The sequence below is a fragment of the Lissotriton vulgaris genome, chromosome 4_1 (genome assembly GCF_964263255.1).
Source record: "Lissotriton vulgaris chromosome 4_1, aLisVul1.2, whole genome shotgun sequence".
Lineage (NCBI taxonomy): Eukaryota > Metazoa > Chordata > Amphibia > Caudata > Salamandridae > Lissotriton > Lissotriton vulgaris.
In genome coordinates this window covers 1,258,944,780-1,258,963,647 of record NC_141691.1, presented here as the reverse complement: position 1 = coordinate 1,258,963,647, position 18,868 = coordinate 1,258,944,780, and positions in this window count along the sequence as shown.

Here is an 18,868-nt window from a genome sequence, read left to right as displayed (position 1 = left end):
GATCTGCTCAATCTTCCCCCCCAGGTGATCGTAATCTCACTGGTGGAACCACCATCCGGCCTCAAGACTCGCCTCACACAGGACTCTCTGGGGACGATGCCACAGCCAGCTCCGGTGCGGAGGATGGTGCGGGCCCAAGCGGGCTGCCAGGGCCATCTGGCTCCCAGGAAATTCCAGCCCCGACTACTGCCGCCTGTGCTACTCCTGCTACACCGGCCACAGTGACCTGCACAGCCACCTTCACCACCACCAGTACCACCACTCCTGCCTCTGCCACCCTGCCTAACCCACCGCACGACCCAGGGCCTACAACATCCGAGCCACGCAGGGAGAGTGGGCGTCAAACGAGAGAGCCGAGGCCACATCAGCCAGGCAGGAGTTCTACACAACGTCGTGCAGAGGGAGGACACCCACCCCATGCTGTGGCACAGTCACTGGAAGCCCTAGCCAGGGTCCAGGCTAACTACGAGCGTGGCCAGGCACAGGAAGATCATGCCCACCAGGAATCAGTGGACAACACCAACATGTTGCGGGCCATTGACAGCCGCCTTGGGCAAATAGTGGACATCATGGCCCAGCAGACAACAATGTGGAGGGGATGGATAGCCCGCAACACCCCTACCCCCCCTCAACCAACGCCACGGGCAGCAACACCACCGCCACCTGCGCCCCTGGCGACGGATGTGGCACCTGAGCAACCTGCCCCCCCAGCTGACTCTGTCCCGCCTCCAAGACGGAGGGGCCATCCGAGGCTGGAAGTGGGGGAGAGCAGTGGGGATGCTCCATCCACACGCCCCAAGAGGGGCCGTCAATGACTGAGACACTGCCTGAGCCAGCCATTCACCCAGCAAACTATCCAGTCCCACATAGCCAATCATTGGCACAGGTCTGCTGGACTAGCCAGACACCACCCAATGTGGTGTCAGCACGGACATTTCATCTGACATTACCTTCAACTCCCACTCCCCCACCCCACACTTATTTGTAACTATGCACCAGCACCAATGCACAACCTGTAAAGAAATACCACTTACTCACTCAATGATGTGTTGCCTCCCTGTTTATTCACATGATTGTATCAGAAACAGACATTACCAGGTGCAGGGATCCAAGTCGTACATAATCATGCCGCAGCGGGAGTGACCTAGGGAAAAACAGAGACAGCAAAGACACATCAGGAAACAGAATCACACCCATCACAACACACTGCAGTGCAACATTCCACAAACCACACTCATCACAAAATCATTGGATGAGAGGACACACATCATGGAGACTTGCATGTCCAAATAAATAAACACACACATATGCAAACATCACATAGCAGAACACACAGATGATACACACCACAACCACACAACACCAGCAAACATACATAAGGCAAAGTCAACCAGCACAAGAGGTGGTCACTCACATTCAAGGGAAGTAGCGATCAATGAGCTGGCGCCTCTGGTCCACACCTTCCTCCTCACCACTATCCTCATCAGTCGACATGGGTGGGTTGGGAGGGCGAGGAACTTGTTGTTCTTCAGGGTCCAAGAGCAGTTCTATGTTATTGCGCACAGCCAGGTTGTGGAGCATGCAGCAGGGAATCCCGATCCTGCATACTTTGCCTGGTGAGTAAGGCAGGGCCCCTCCGGTCTTATCCAGGCACCGAAACCTAGACTTCAGCAGTCCAAAAGTACGTTCAACCACTCTACGTGTCCTTCCATGGGCATCATTGTATCGCATTTCACCCGCTGTAGTTGGATTATGTATGGGACTCAGCAGCCAAGGCCTGTTCGGGTAAGCCGAGTCGCCTATGTTGAGGGAAGAGAGAGACAGAAATATCACTACCAGAATTGGTGGGCACCCCATGCCACACAGATATCACTCCTGTCCCCACAGCATACTCACCAACAAGCCACGCATGTGCTGGACACAGATTTGCCATCAGTTGGGGGACAATGCTGCTCCGCATGATGTGGGAGTCATGTGCAGAGCCTGGAAATCTTGCACACACATGGGATATGATGTTGTCGGCCTGGCACACCACCTGCACGTTGAGGGAATGGAAGTGCTTCCGATTCCTATACACCTGCTCACGTGCCCGTGGTGGAATGAGAGCGATATGTGTGCCATCAATGGAACCCACTACGTGTGGTATCTGACCCAGTGCATAGAAGTCTGCTTTGACCGCTGCCAACTCTGCCGGCTGTGGGAAATGGATGTATCATCCTTGTACAGCATCATGGCTTTCAGAACATCCCGAAGTACCATGCTGAACATGGACTGTGACATCCCCCGGCATGTCCAACTGTGTACTGAAAGGTGCCAGTTGCAAAGAAGTGTAGTGCCGCCATCACCTTTGCTGTGGGTGTAATGGAACCTGGATAGGTTCTTCGTGGCTGCAGGCTCCATCAATCTACGTCGATCAAGCCGGAATTTCCTGATCACCTCCTCGTCAACCATATCCTCCAGCACAGTGTATGGCCGATAGACATTTGGAGCCCTCCTGTGTGGGAGTAGATGGAATGGAAGTCAATTCACAAACAACGCATGGCTGTGCAACTCAGTCACATGTCAACAAACTCTACCAACAAGTAAAATGTTGTGGACAATTGTCATATGTGTGACATCTCTGATTGTCACTACAACATGGAGTGCCGTAGCAACAATGTGCAGCCACTAGCAACATGATGTGTCTCAACATGTGCAATGCAACTTAGTCTCAGGTCAACATGACTGCCAACAAGACATGTGTCATGACCCAAATGTGTAGATGCCACATCACAGGCACACATGCAAGTGCATGCACACAAACGATAAAGTTACACACGCACCATCTCATCATGCACCAATGGCAACACCAATAATGGTGGGCATACGGACATTACATGCATGGTGACACAACAGGCAACACACATACACTGAATACATGTGTACCCCCACCATAGTTTTTACCTCACATAAACCACACACTGACTACAGATTCAGAATGTGGCGATACAGCCAGGATGTACTGTGTAGATGTGAAGAACTAGAAACGTGTGTAGGGAAATACCCGACGTCGACATGCACATGTGTTGCACATTGTGTGCACATCGATGGGCATAGTATGGACACACATGGAATAGAGCATGACATATGAAGTCACGCAATCACGCCCACAACCGTCAGAACGCAACTGCAGACAATACACCACGGTGCATCGTCTGCAAATATACAATCATTGGCGCCGCCATGGCGGTGCACTGCTTCGGCTGTTTACGAATGGGCATACGCGGGCCCCGTTCCCTCTTCCCATTGTCTGCATGTGCACGGGCCGTCACGGTCACACATCGGCAACCGCATGTGCAAGCCTCCGGGACGGATGCCTCTATTGCAACAATGTACAATCACTGGCGCCACCATGGCGGGGCACGTATTCGGCGGGGGAGGTGCAGGCCAACACATCCTTGAGCTGATGTCAATGGTCAATGGACATGGCAGTTCATGACCCCCCTTACAGTCACATTGCATCATCCACCGTACACCGGCCGGCCCAGCCCGGCACAGGACCGGCGTGCCCGCCATGTCAACCACCGCCGTTTCAGGCCCCGTCTACTACCGCAGTGCCAGGCCCGGCCCAGGACCGGCGTGCTGGCCATGTCAACCACAGCCGTTTCAGGCCCCGTCCACTACCGCAGTGCCAGGCCCGGCCCAGGACCGGCGTGCCCGCCATGTCAACCACCGCCGTTTCAGGCCCCGTCCACTACCGCAGTGCCAGGCCCGGGCAAGGACGTGTGGAGGAGCATTGCACATGATGTACGGCTAGTGGGGGTGTCCAATAGACGACATACACACTGCCACAAACGCTGGGACGACATTTCCCGGCTGAGCAAGAATGTAGCGGAAGTGACACTGGGGATGATTCCAAGAACGCCACATCTGGCCCGACGCTCCATGACCCCTCTCATGCACCGTATCATTGCTGTGACGCATCCTGACCTGTCCGAACGGCTGCGTGTGGATCAACAGCAAACTAGCGGTAAGCAGACTGTCTGTGTATGTTACTTGGGAGTGCAATGCATGTATTGTTGCTCAGACACATTAGTGACTTCCGTGTTGCGTATGTATCGTTGCAATGGCATGTTGGTGCCATTGGCGGAGTCTAATGTGACTTCCAGGTCCGGCATGTTGACACGCCACTTGCTTAGCAGTTGAGTGTTGAAGCACATGCAGTAGTGGTCCGTCGCCCCATGGCAAGACATGTGTGCAGATGTACGTGCTCCTGGCCTGTCCGCATGCTGTACATGTTTCACGGCCAACACCGCTTCTTTCATGTGAGGATGACTGGTAGGTTTGGGCCGTGTGCAGGTTGGGGGCTAGATGTACTTTGTCAGCAATGGCATTGGGGATTCCTTGTCCTACTGTACGTGAGTGTGCCCATGACTTACACCTCTTTTCTGTGCATTACAGCTTTGGCAGAGGGCACTCAGCCACAGACGGCGGAGATGAGTGGAGGCAATGCATCCGGATCAGACTTCGCGCACACGCAGACTGACACAGAAGAGGGCAGCGCCGGAGAGGGGGACAGGTCCGTCCCTGAGGACTCGCATGTGGAGACACCATCGTCCTCATCTTCCGACAGTGTTGATGAGTCAGCACTGTCGTCACAGACTGGGAGTGGGCAATCAACACCTTCAGTCGGGACACAGCACACAGGGCCCACACTGCCGCCAACTGCACCATGTACTGTTCGTGCACGCAGGAGTAGGGGGAGCAGAGTGGCGTTCGGTACAGGCACCGCTGCCCCAGCCTCGGTGACCCAAAATGCACTTTGTGCTGAGGCTGTTGATCTGCTGCGACAGCTGTGTGTGGGGCAGACCAATATGATAAATGCATTCCAAGACCACGATAGGAAGTTGGGGCAGGTGGTGGCATTCATGGAAGGGATGCATAGCGATCTTGCTGGTCTACACAAGACAGTTCAGTCATTGGCAAGCAGTGTGTCGTCTGCCATTGTACAGTCGCATGGACTGGGTGCTACTTCTGTTTCCCCATCTACACCACTGGATGTCTCAGGGGGGAGTGAATATTCTGACCAGGACTCAAATACAGGTTATTGCACTAGAAGCAGCGTCAGACAGCACGTCAGGGCACGGAGGGCACAGACACCATCCCCTAGGTCAGCAAAGTCTGTTCACAAAGACAACGTCAGATACACTGGAGTTCACACACAGGATCCACAAGTGGTGTTGGGGGAAATGCCTTCACATGCTACACAGGCATCCCACACTAAAGGTACTCCCAAGGCAAGGGATACTCCCAGGTCCATGGACACTCCCTGGACAAGGACAGTCAGAAGACAAAGGCACCTCAAAAGAGCAGGGACACTCACAAGGACAGGGACACTACTAAGTAAGGAGCCACTCCCAAGGGCAGGGACAAGGACAGTCAAAAGACAAAGGCACCTCAAAAGAGCAGGGACACTCACAAGGACAGGGACACTACTAAGGAGGGAGCCACTCCCAAGGGCAGGGACACTACTAAGGAAGGAGCCACTCCCAAGGACAGGGACACTACTAAGGAAGGAGCCACTCCCAAGGACAGGGACACTACTAAGGAAGGAGCCACTCCCAAGGGCAGGGACACTACTAAGGAAGGAGCCACTCCCAAGGGCAGGGACACTACTACGGAAGAAGCCACTCCCAAGGGCAGGGACACTACTAAGGAAGGAGCCACTCCCAAGGGCAGGGACACTACTAAGGCCAAGGGCAGGGACACTACTAAGGAAGGAGCCACTCCCAGTAGCCACTCCCAAGGGCAGGGACAAGGACAGTCAAAAGACAAAGGCACCTCAAAAGAGCAGGGACACTCCCAAGGGCAGGCACACACACAGGGAGAAGGTGTGTTCTGGAGACAGGTACATCACAGACGACAAGTCTGCTGCCAGGAACAGGGCACCATCCAGGGAACAGGGAAAGTCCAGAGACAACATTCCTCCTACGGAAAAGGAACATCCAAGGGACAAGCCTTCTCCCATTGACACTGGCGCTATCAAGGACAGGCATACATCACCCCTGGCTGCACTGAGGCTGATGTTGTTGAGGGAACGGAATACAGATGTCTCCGCGGTGGAGTCACCCCTTACGTCCACTCCCATCAGGGCCCGTCAGGAGCAGAGGAAGGTGGACCCTGTTGTAGCATCCCCCATGACACATGTTGCAGAGGCCAGAAGGCAGACACACAGCAAACGACAAGCAGGCTCCAGCACGTCCCCAGAGACCAGACCCCCGGCAGCAGATGCTCCACCTATGGTGGGTGATATTTCATTTCAGTCCGAACCGCTTGCCAGTCCTGTCCTGTCCAGGGTGCACTCACATATCCCTAAGAGACGTAGACACACACCATTGACACATGCCCACCCCGATGTCGCTCAAGTGCAACTATCCCCAGCTCTCAGAGCCACCCTGCCTCCTTGCCCATACAGCCCTGTGGCTCATCATTTCAGTGGTCCCAGTGGCGCAGGTGCAGTTGACTCGCATGTGTCAGATAGTGGCACTGTGTCTGTTATTTGCTGTCATGCATCATGTAGTAGCACTGTCTCAGTTGTGCCCTCTCCTGTTTCTGGTGCTGGCAGTGTGTCTGGGTCTATGTCCCATGTGTCAGTCACTCGAGCTGTGGCTGTGTCTCACACTCCTGTATCAGGTGCTGGCAGTGTGTCTGGGTCTGTGGCGCATGTGTCAGTCACTCGAGCTGTGGCTGTGTCTCACAGTCCTGTATCAGGTGCTGGCATTGTGTCTGGGTCAGTGGCTCATGTGTCAGTCACTCGAGCTGTAGCTGTGTCTCACACTCCAGTTTCTGGTGCTGGCAGTCTGTCCGAGGCAGGTAGTTCACGCAATCCACCTGATAGTGTGATGTGAGGTGCTGTTCACTTCACTCACATGTCATTGCACATGGTATGTACATTGTCGATTGTAAACAGACTTGCACTGTTGTGGTCCTTGGGACGGGTTGATTGGAACACGTACTTGTGCTGCCTCTGATGTACCTGCTCTGGTGTCGACTATGCCTTGTTGCTGTTGTGATACCGCAGTCTGCCCTCTCATGTGCTGCCTCTGATGTACCTGTTCAGTGCTATGGACTGTTGATGCACTTAGCCCCTCTCATGTACTGCCTCTGATGTACCTGTTCAGTGCTATGGACTCTTGATGCACTTAGCCCCTCTCATGTGCTGCCTCTGATGTACCTGCTCTGGTGTCGACTATGCCCTGTTGCTGTTGTGATACTGCAGTCTGCCCTCTCATGTGCTGCCTCTGATGTACCTGTTCAGTGCTATGGACTGTTGATGCACTTAGCCCCTCTCATGTGATGCATCTAAAACAGGAAATTGGAGCACCTGTGTGATTATTTTGAGCAGCCCAAGAAGAAGAAGCTGTGTCCTCGAAACGCGTAGGCAGAAGAAAACGAAATATTACCTGAAACGAAATGCCGGTTTTCTGAAGAAAATAAAGTCTGTTTGGTGACAGCTGCTGGGTGTGCATCTTTAAGCTTTCGGGCCTTTGGATAAAATAAATCACACGGCTGCCCTGCCGTGAAAGGTTGCACCATCTCAACACTGAAAGGAGAGACAGCGCGGCAACTAGGAACTGTGCCAAGGCCGCAGTAAGTGCAGCAGCTGAAAGCACCCAAGGGCAAGACTTTGTGGGAGGCTCGAGAGTAGCTGGTCATCAGAAGGCGCTGACCTCAAGCGCCACAGACAAGGCCTCAGCTGACCCCAGTGTGGACGGATGCTGTGTCATGGGCTTTGATGACTATATGAATAAGAATCCTGACCTTGAAGAGGAGACTTCTGCGCTGCTGGTCGTCCCAGACTCGACCTTTCTTCCTGCTTTGCTGTGCCCGGTCTCCCTCCCGCCGCCGCTGTTGTTACCTTAGCGGCCGCCGAGAGGAGGGAGACTACAACTCCCAGCCTGCCCAGCGACCCGGATCCATTCCAGCGGGGTCATCGCGCCCTGAGGCGCTAGAAAAGCGCTGCTCCCTCCGCGTCGGGGACGCGAGCGGGACGCCCGGATGAAGCCCGGACAAAGGGCGGGCCGTCTGAGGCCGTCCGAGGCTGGACAAGGTTGGGTTGGGCCCGTTACTCTGCTAAAAAACCTGATTCAAGGAGGTGAGCCTGTGTTATAGCTGGGGGTTATTTATTGAATTGTTGCCTCTTGAAGCACCTGTTTATCCTGTGCTTATGAAAAGCATCGTCTGTTAGTGAATTATGCCCGGCAAAAAGCTATCCCCTGCAAAAAACACTATGGACAACTATATCTTTCAGGTAGTTGCCAAAATTAATAGTGACAGGAGATCTTCGCTTGGCCTGAGTTCACCGTCTGCCCTGGGTTCACCAACTTCGCCGACTTCAGCTTTTGCCGAATCCACGGAGCAACCTACCTCCTGCTGTCCACCTGTAAGTGAATCTGACCAAGCTGATATCGCTGTAATGAACCGGTCGGTCCTGATTGAGTTAGACAGCGAGAGTGAGGTGGAGACAGAGCAACAACTACTCGAGGACAAAGCCCCCACTCCGGTGCCCGCTCCACGATCCACCAGAGGGGCTAAAAAGCCACAGCCACAGCCGAAACGTTTTGGGCTCAGATCAAGCCGCAAAAAGATTGCATCGCCCCCTAGCAAATCAGCAAGGGAAGAAGATATCACTCTGGATGACGTTTCTATGTCTCTTACTAGTGGTCAATTTACGAACTTACTGAGTATGTTAGACACTAAGATAAAGGACATTGTTAATCCGCTGTTAGGTAGAATTGATAAACTTACTAAGGAAGTGAATCGCCTTGGGGGTTTGCTGAATCAAACTTTATCTGAAGTAGGCAAACTACCAGATGCTGTTTCTAGTAGGGTTGAGTCCAGTAAGGTCTCTTCTTCTTTGGTGGGGGGCGGGGCTTCTTCACTACCAGTTCCTCCGGTGGCTCCCTTGATATCCATTCTAGATAGTGCAGAGAATAAAGATGTTCCCTCGGATCCATCCTCCGCCCCAGAATCTGCAAATGGCTCGGTAGAGTTGATAGTTGAGGCCTCTCCATTGGTCTTGGTTTTAGCCAATGTCCCTCTTTTGCAGTCTGGTCAGGAAGAATCTACCTCATCCCTATTGTCTAAAGCACTTTATTGGTTAACAAATAACATGGTAATAACTCCTAGGGGTAGGCACCAATTGGCTGACGAAATAGTAAAGGCTAGAAGGGTGAGGTGGATAGGTAATAGTACAAAGAAGTTTATGGGTGACTGCGTCATCCTACATTTTTCTGACCCAGAGGTTTTGGCCAATATTCTACCCAACCTTCTACCTCCACAGCGGAGATCGACTGAAATCATTCCACTCACCTTAGACTTTTTCTATCAGTGTAGTGGGAGGGTCTCTAATAAAACAATGCTAAAAACTAAGTGGAACGTTGTCCCAACAAAAGGGCGGAGGGAAGTGAGGCAACCAGAGAGGAGTCTAAATCTAGAGAATAGATTTTCAGCACTTTCCAATCTTGATGCCTGTGATTGACTCTCTATAAATCTAAGTCAAGTACCACTAGCAAATGGGGATCAAAATTCGGATAGCTTATCTACCCAGAATGTTAATTGCCTTACCAATGATTTGTCAAATAACTTGGTTGTCCAACCAGAGGGTGAGGCCTGTGTACTAAATTCTTTTCCTGGATTACGCCAGGGTCGTTTGTCTGGAGTTGCTAACCTACTCTGCTGGAATATAGCTGGTCTGACATCCAAGCTCGATTGTGGGGACTGGCTTGGCTTTGTTACCCAATTTGATATTTGTATATTCCAGGAAACTTGGGCCTGCGACCCTGTCTTTGTATTAAGCTATCTGAATTTTTATGTGCCAGCTGTCAAGGGTCCGAAAGGTAGACCTATGGGGGGGCTTACTATCTGGATTCGACAAGCAATAAATTTCTCAGTTAAAAATATAGCTACTGGACACAATGATATCCAGCTTATTAGGATTTCAAATGACAGTACAGGGTCACTTGACATTTACAATGTTTATATTAGAAGTTCCAAAGGTCGGTCTGAAACATTACTAACCTTGGCCGACCTCATCGAGGAGCACTCCGTTAAAAATAACATTGTTATAGCAGGAGACCTTAATAGGACGTTTGAGCCATTGGTTGTGGGTGATGCTTTCACTGGTGCTGATGAGGATTCCCTCTGGGGCATCCCTGAATTACAACTGAAACCAGTCTCCCGTTGGACAGAGGACATTATAGCTATTAATGCACTGTGTCTTGAAAAAGGCTTGAGAGCTATGAACGGGAGAACAGCTGGGGATAGAATTGGCTCACCAACATTCGACAATGGGAGGCACAAAAGTCGAATTGACTATGTGATCTGCAGTTTGCATTTGTGGCCTGCCCTTTGTGATATGGAAGTCATTATAAGATCTGAGAGTGACCATAACCCCCTAAGTGTGACTCACAAATGGTGGCCTGCTGAATCAAACTCTAGCTGTATGAATGAATTCGTCCCTCCGCCCATTGTCCCCGAGAACAATATGCGTAGGCTACGTTGGGACACTGTAGCGAGAAATCAGCAGGATATTGATATTATTAATAGTGAAACTGATCAAGCCATTCTAGCTATGGAACTGGCTAATGCCTCTCCTAAGGATCTGGGTGAAGTGGTCAAAATACACGATACCCTCTTTGGTAAGATCAAGGCGCATTTTCTAAGACCTGATAAACATAAGGGGGTTACTACCAGAAAAGATGCTAGATGGTATAACTCTGATTGCAGGAAGGCAAGACTAGACCTTGGCCGGGCAATCAAGAAGCGAGACTGTGCGTCTGTTTCTCTAGCTAGGAAAGAATATAAAGTATGCATTGCTAAAGCTAAGAAGGATTGGGACGAGCAACACTGGTGCAAACTGAAAATGGCCAGTGACAGGAAGGATTCCAGAGTATTCTGGAATATTGTAAAACGGGGTTCTGAGAGAGCTGAAGCGTCACCAAGTAACAACGTCTCACAGGAGGCATGGGTTGAATTCTTTAGTTTGCAATACACTCTTAATACCCGGGTCTCAGTTGATGACAGTATAGCTATGAAGTTTTTTGAAGATGACAATTTTACTTTTAAAGAGATTATGTCTGCAATCTGTACAGTAAAGCGCGGGCGAGCTCCTGGACAAGATGGAGTACCCGCTGATATATTCTTAAATGATAGTGAACGCTGGAGCAAATATATACATTTGCTTATAAACTCAATTGCCCAAGGAGCAGATGTCCCTGATTCATGGAGGGGTGCAGTTATTATCCCCGTGTATAAGAAGGGGGACCGAGCTCAGCCCTGTAACTATAGGCCTATTAGCCTTATTGACACTGTGCAAAAAATCGTGGGTCGCGTGGTGGTCAATAGGCTTCTCGACTGGGCTGAGGATTTTAATATTCTATCTCCATTCCAAGCAGGTTTTAGAAGGGCAACAAGCACGATCGATCAAGTGTTCCGCTTCCAATTATTGCAGTGGAAAACCGTGGTTCTGGGGGGGTGTAGCCTGTTTGCGGCATTTGTCGACTTGCGGGCTGCATTCGACCTGGTCCCACGTGCAAAACTGTGGCAGGTCTTGCATAGCTTGGGGGTTTCGGATGAGTTGCTAACCCTGATACTGCGCCTCCACGAGTCTAACTATGCAAAAATTCAGTGGGGCGGCCACGGGATGGTCACCCCTGATTTCCGTGTTGAAAAAGGGGTCAGACAAGGGTGCTCAATGGCTCCTACTCTATTTACATTGTTTATAAACGGGGTAGTTTCTCGATTGGTAACTGCGAATGTTGATGCTCCTTCTCTTGCTGGACTAAAAATCCCCATACTAATGTTTGCGGATGACACGCTAATTCTATCAAAAACCCCTAGTGGACTACAGCGTGCTCTGACAATTTTTGAGAACTTTTGTGGGGAACATGGACTGGAGGTGAATACTATGAAAACTAAACTAATGAGCTTCAAGCCGCAGCGTAGCTTTAAGTCCAAAATTATGATGAGTGGAGGGCCTTTAGAGTTAGTTAAATCATTCACATACCTAGGTATCCAAATAACTGATGACCATAGGTGGAGCCAGCATATAAATATTGCTATTTTGCGACACAAACAAATAGCTGGCACAATTAATTCTGAACACAGGAAATCGCTAACCAAACCTGTTAAACCAGCCTTATTGGTATATGAAGCAAAGGCTATTGGGTCTGCACTTTATGGCGCTGAAATGTGGGGCTTTGAAAATCTTACTTCTCTGCAAGCCTCTGAAAATAAATTCTTAAGAACTCTTACCGGTACACCTAAAAGTACTCCGTTGTTGCCTCTCCGATACGATCTAGGAAGGAAACAAATCAAGGACTTGGCCAGATTACGCCCGATCTTGTATTGGCGCAGACTCTGGACCACTCCTGAGCTCTCACATTATGCCGCGGGTTTTGTGGATGTGATCAAAGCTGATGGCTTTCACAAAATAAGCTGGCTTAAATCATTGAAATCTATATTGTTTGAGCTGGGGTTGAGTTCTTTATGGCAGGACCCTGCTGGGACATCTTTCCCTGCTAAGCGTGTCTTAAAAGACATTTTTTGGGAATGGATTGCTACCAAAACTTTAAATGCTCCAAGTTCTGGGTCCATGTCTTCGCATTTTCTTGAAGCTAAAATGTATCCAGTCTTGGAACCATATTGGGATACCATCTCCAAACCAGGTGACAGGAAGCTTCTATTCCAACTGAGAGCTGGTGCACTTCCTATAAAAATATTGACAGCTAAATGGGGTTCAGGTGGGAGTAGCACCTGCCCAGCTTGTGGGTTGGGGGATGAGTCTCTGGGTCATTTTCTGTTTTCATGCGGATCATATGCTATTCCAAGACGAGTATGGCTAGCTCCTATGTGCAGGAACCTTGGGACATCAAGTAGTTCAGTAGCTATGCGAATTATTTGTACGACTCAAGTTTCTTGGATCCTGATAGCTACAGCAAAATACCTGGGTTGGGCATGGATGCTCAGGCAGAGACTGCTAGTTAAATAACTATTCTCTGCCCGATAATTTAGACAGAGACTGCTAGTTAAATAACTATTCTCTGTGTGACAAATTAGCCCTCATGAATTCGACATTACTGCTTTTTATCTATCATGGACCATGTATCAAGATAGAGACTGCTAGTTAATCAACTATTCTCTGTCTTGATAATTGTTTTTTTGCATTTGTATAATTGTTTTTAGACTCCAGCGTTTCTCATCTTGGAAAGTATTTTTATCAAATGTTTTAATTCTTCTTTTAACTGAATGAATTTTTATATGTAATCTATGTATTGCGTCATTGTGCTGGATTGTAAATTTAATTTGTTTTTAAATTCTTGTGTATAATATGCTTTTATGAGTAACAACTCGAATAAAGCACTTTTTGACTTGACTTGCACTTAGCCCCTCTCATGTGCTGCCTCTTATGTGCCTGCTCTGATGCCCACAATGCCCTGTTGCTGTTGTGATACTGCAGTCTGCCCTCTCATGTGCTGCCTCTGATGTACCTGTTCAGTGCTATGGACTGTTGATGCACTTAACCCCTCTCATGTACTGCCTCTGATGTACCTGTTCAGTGCTATGGACTGTTGATGCACTTAGCCCCTCTCATGTGCTGCCTCTGATGTGCCTGCTCTGATGCCCACAATGCCCTGTTGCGGTTGTGATACTGCAGTCTGCCCTCTCATGTGCTGCCTCTGTTGTACCTGTTCAGTGCTATGGACTGTTGATGCACTTAGCCCCTCTCATGTACTGCCTCTGATGTACCTGTTCAGTGCTATGGACTGTTGATGCACTTAGCCCCTCTCATGTGCTGCCTCTGATGTACCTGCTCTGGTTTCGACTATGCCCTGTTGCTGTTGTGATACTGCAGTCTGCCCTCTCATGTGCTGCCTCTGATGTACCTGCTCTGGTGTCGACTATGCCCTGTTGCTGTTCTGATACTGCAGTCTGCCCTCTCATGTGCTGCCTCTGATGTACCTGTTCAGTGCTATGGACTGTTGATGCACTTAGCCCCTCTCATGTGCTGCCTCTGATGTACCTGTTCAGTGCTATGGACTGTTGATGCACTTAGCCCCTCTCATGTACTGCCTCTGATGTACCTGTTCAGTGCTATGGACTGTTGATGCACTTAGCCCCTCTCATGTGCTGCCTCTGATGTGCCTGCTCTGGTGCCCACAATGCCCTTTTGCTGTTGTGATACTGCAGTCTGCCCTCTCATGTACTGCCTCTGATGTACCTGTTCAGTGCTATGGACTATTGATGCACTTAGCCCCTCTCATGTGCTGCCTCTGATGTGCCTGCTCTGATGCCCACAATGCCCTGTTGGTGTTGTGATACTGCAGTCTGCCCTCTCATGTGCTGCCTCTGATGTACCTGTTCAGTGCTATGGACTGTTGATGCACTTAGCCCCTCTCATGTACTGCCTCTGATGTACCTGTTCAGTGCTATGGACTCTTGATGCACTTAGCCCCTCATGTGCTGCCTCTGATGTACCTGATCTGGTGTCGACTATGCCCTGTTGCTGTTGTGATACTGCAGTCTGCCCTCTCATGTGCTGCCTCTGATGTACCTGCTCTGGTGTCAACTATGCCCTGTTGCTGTTGTGATACTGCAGTCTGCCCTCTCATGTGCTGCCTCTGATGTACCTGTTCAGTGCTATGGACTCTTGATGCACTTTTTCACTCTCATGTGCTGCCGCTGATGTACCTGCTCTGTTGGCCACAATGCCCTGTTGCTGTGGTGATACTGCTGTCTGACCTCATGTGCTGCCTCTGATGTACCAGCTGTGGTGGCCACAATGCCCATGCTCAAGCATACACTGTGATTATACCCCGATTATGTGTAATAAAGCAAGTCAATCATGTGTCGTGGTTTGTCGTAGTCATTCCTGCGTGTGTGATACAGGTGTGTATTTGGATTTGCTTCAAATCAGTGGGTTCAGATACATGACACTCCCCCTCCCAACGTCACGACCCTTGCAGGTACTCCCCTCCAGACAGCGAATGGTTTGTAGCGTACCTGCGTCGTCCTCGATAGTGGGCCAAGACTAGGACGAGGTGGATCGCGAAGAGTATCGGGTAAGCGTGTAGTGCTGGGTCCATGTCGGCGAGCAGCTCGTGGTGGGTATCTCAGCTATGTATGGTATCTTCGCAGTGGGGCATCCACAGTGTTCAGGCAGGTTGTTTTTCCGCAGCGCTTTTATGTGTATTTTCCGCCATCTTGATTTGGAGGACGGTCGTAGACGTCAGTCCGTACGGCGGAGTCTCTGGATTGGTTACGTCCGCCGCGTGGTCGGGTGTAGTTGGGCGGCGGTGCGTGCTCTTCCGTCGCGGACGGAATTTTGACACTCTTTCCTATCCTGATATGGCGGACGGAGTGTCCGCGGCAGGCGGACACAGAAAAGGCTTGTTCCGCATACTCCAGGGCTGCGGACGCACTTCCGTCCGCCATCCTGATGAGCCCCATAGAGTCAGATGCAACTATTAGTGGCCTGGAATTGATAAGCAGGTAGAAATCCTAATCAGAGATTGTGTGGATTGCAATGACTCAGACAAGAGTCTGAAAACTTCAAGAGTTCCTCTGTCTCCCATCAAGCCACCAACAATGCCATGGGAAAGGATTGGCTTGGACATCACCGGACCCATTGAAGGTCATGATGGAGTTATCAAGTATATCCTGGTTGTCATGGATCATTTTTCAAAATGGCCTGTAATCAAAATTGTATCATGCACCGACAGTTCTTCAGTCATTTCATTTCTTACCAAGCTATTTCTGAGTGAGGGATTGCCCAAATTCTTGCTCACTGATAACGGCCCTCAGTTCTCATCTGTAACATTTTAAATCGTTCTTAGAAAGAAATTGTATCACCCACCTCACCACTTCACTCTATCATCCTGAAGGTAATAGTCGTGTTGAACGTTTCAACCGAGTCATTAAAGGACATATACAACTATCCCGGAATGCAAATCTCAACTGGGAAGAAGAAATCTTCAAACTCATATGGGCGTTTAGAATTTCCCCATGTGCCAGCACCAACTTGGCACCCTTTGTCCTGATGAGAAGCAGACAACCCTTGAGCAAAGATTTAGGCTGGATGCCAGCCTCCAAACAAATCGAATGGTCACCTGAAACCATCAGGAACAGCATAGAAAAAGCACAGATGAGCTACAAAGATTGGTATGACTCCAGGCATGCTGTCAAAGAACCTTCCTTCAAGATTGGTGACCTTGTCAAAGTTCGCCTGGAAAGGAAAACTAGGAAGGGAGAAAGTAGATTCACTTCCCCCCTGCACATCAGCAAATTATACAACAACGCTGCCAGACTCAGCAATGGGAAAGTTTGGCACTTGAACAGATTAGCTAAATGTCATTCCACTAGAAATTATCTCAACCATTATCAGTCCTTTAGAACCACCAGAGATGATTCAGGCTTGAGCCAATCCAACAGTACAGGTAAAGATCTGTGGGTGGGTTACGGTGATGATGTTGACGCCCATAGTTACATGTCAAGTAGCAATAGAGGCTGTTCCACTAGTGAAGATCACACTCCGCCCTCGGCACTGACTCCACAGTGTTGTTCATCGGACCAGTTTGAGGATATCAACTTGCGCGCTCCTGAGCTTGATCGGAGTGGCGAGGGTGATTCATATTCTGACTCCGATGTCGCATCTGACAGTCAGCACCTATGGGGCAGGTTTGGTAGGACCAATAACGATCCCCACTCAGACACTGAGGTCGCATCAGATCACCACTGTCCCATAGGAAGGTTTGGTAGAAATATCTATCAATCAATAAAGGCTAGCTAGTTTAAGGGAGGTATTTTGGAGACTCAGGTACGTCAGCAGTAACAATATGTGGAAAAAACACTGTTTTCCTTTGAAAGCCCTCACCCACCGACCTAGTCGGTGGCACGCTTCATCATCGGGCCCACCACAGTGGCACCGAATGTGCCCCGGGTGTGCTACAACGCCAGGTGACTGCGGAGCTGGTATTTTGCTGAGTGTCCAGTGAAGGGATGTGAAGGTGAGTAATTAAAATGCTATCCAGGAGGTCCCAGCACCCGAGGGTTTAGCAATATTTAATAAACTGGGCCTCTGTTAGCAGGTTAAAAAGGCAATAGGACGTTTTAAGGGAGAGTTACAATGACCTCCAGCGTCCAGTGTGGTCTACATGTTTCAGCCAGTGCCTTTTGTTGTAAGCTGGCTTTCCTCAGGACCAAAGAGAAGAGTGAAAAGTGCAAAATTATAATAAACTATATTTTAAGTGAGTGTTTGTTATTTTCTCTATGTGTCGCGCACGCTAAGGCGCTGTAACTGTTAGAGGGGGATTCCCTCAAGCTTTTTCTGTTATTTCTATGTAAAAAGCCTCATGGGTCGCCTGGCAGAGAAAGAGACCGAGTAGTTCGGCCTGGTTCCTCCTGGGACCTATTCGTCCATCCGCGGCGCCCGAATAGGTACAGCGCCTTGGCGTGCGCGACACATAGAGAAAATTGAGACTATGCAACGTACTGTGTAAATTAACTTTGTGCTTTATGTTACTGCCCGTGACGGTGCGGGAACGGGTGATTTCTCCCTTCCTCCTCGGGGGGTTCTTTGTGTAGATAATATGGGGCGACAGGCACACTGCAGTTGGGGGTGGCTTTTTAGTCAGCAGGGGTGCAGGGAGGGGGGTGTTGTAACGGGTTTTGGTTTTGGGGTTGGTTTCTGGGGACTTGGTTGTGTTTCGTTTAGTATGTTCTGTCTTGGTTTTCATGGTATTTCACATTTTGCAATGACTTTCAACTGTGGGATCTGCTGGTGGGTGGGGGTGGAATGTCTTGGCCACAATGGGGGGGGGTGAAATGCGGGTTCTTTCTTGGAACGTAAACGGGTTGGGTGATAGGATTAAGCGGGGCATTGTACTGCAATTCTTGAGGCGCCACACCCCAGATGTTGTATTCCTTCAGGAGACCCACTTGATTGGAAATGCTTGTAAGGCCTTAGACCGCCGGGGTTATCGCCTGGTTGCACACGCTGGTTTCACTTCAGGTTCTCGGGGTGTGGGTATCATGGTGAAGTCTTCCCTTGCTCTTGCCATCGACGAGGTTATCCTTGATGACCGTGGGCGGTATGCTGCTGTTTCTGGGAGGTGGGAGGGTAAACAGATCGTGTTTGTTGTTGTTTATATTCCCCCTGGACTGCAGGCTACCACCTATGCTGATCTTGGCAGAACTCTCCTTGGGCTCCCGGACGGCTTGTTGATCTTGGGTGGGGACTTTAATTCTGTGATGTCCGGTGAATGTGATCGGTTTCCCCCTAGGGTATTGTTGCAGTCCCAGATGTGGCTCAGTGAGATGGCTGATACTTTTGGCTTGGTAGATGTCTGGCGCTCACTACACCCCACACTCCAGCAATACACCTTTCACTCTGGTGCACATGGTAGCCTCTCCCGTATCGACTATTTTCTTATGTTAGCCTCCACTCTGTCCACTGTTCGGGAGATACGACATCTTCCCCGGGGTATCTCTGACCACTCCCCCTTGCTGATTACGATTTCTGTGGGCGGTTTACTTGGCAACAGGGTCCCCCCGATTCCTCCCTGGCATTTTCGAAACCCCCGGCTCCGCTCAGATTTGGTTAAGGCAATAGATTGCTACTTTTCTGAGAATGTGGGCTCGGTCACTTCCCCCACTGTTCTTTGGGAGGCCTTCAAGACGGTTATTAGGGGTTCCGCCCTATCATTCATTGCCGCAGAGCGTAGGGTCAAGAGGGAGGCTGTTGTGGCTCTTGAAACCGAAATTACAGCGCTTGAAAGTGAGCTGGGTGGGAATGACACGCCTGCACTGTTACACACTTTGGAACTGAAGC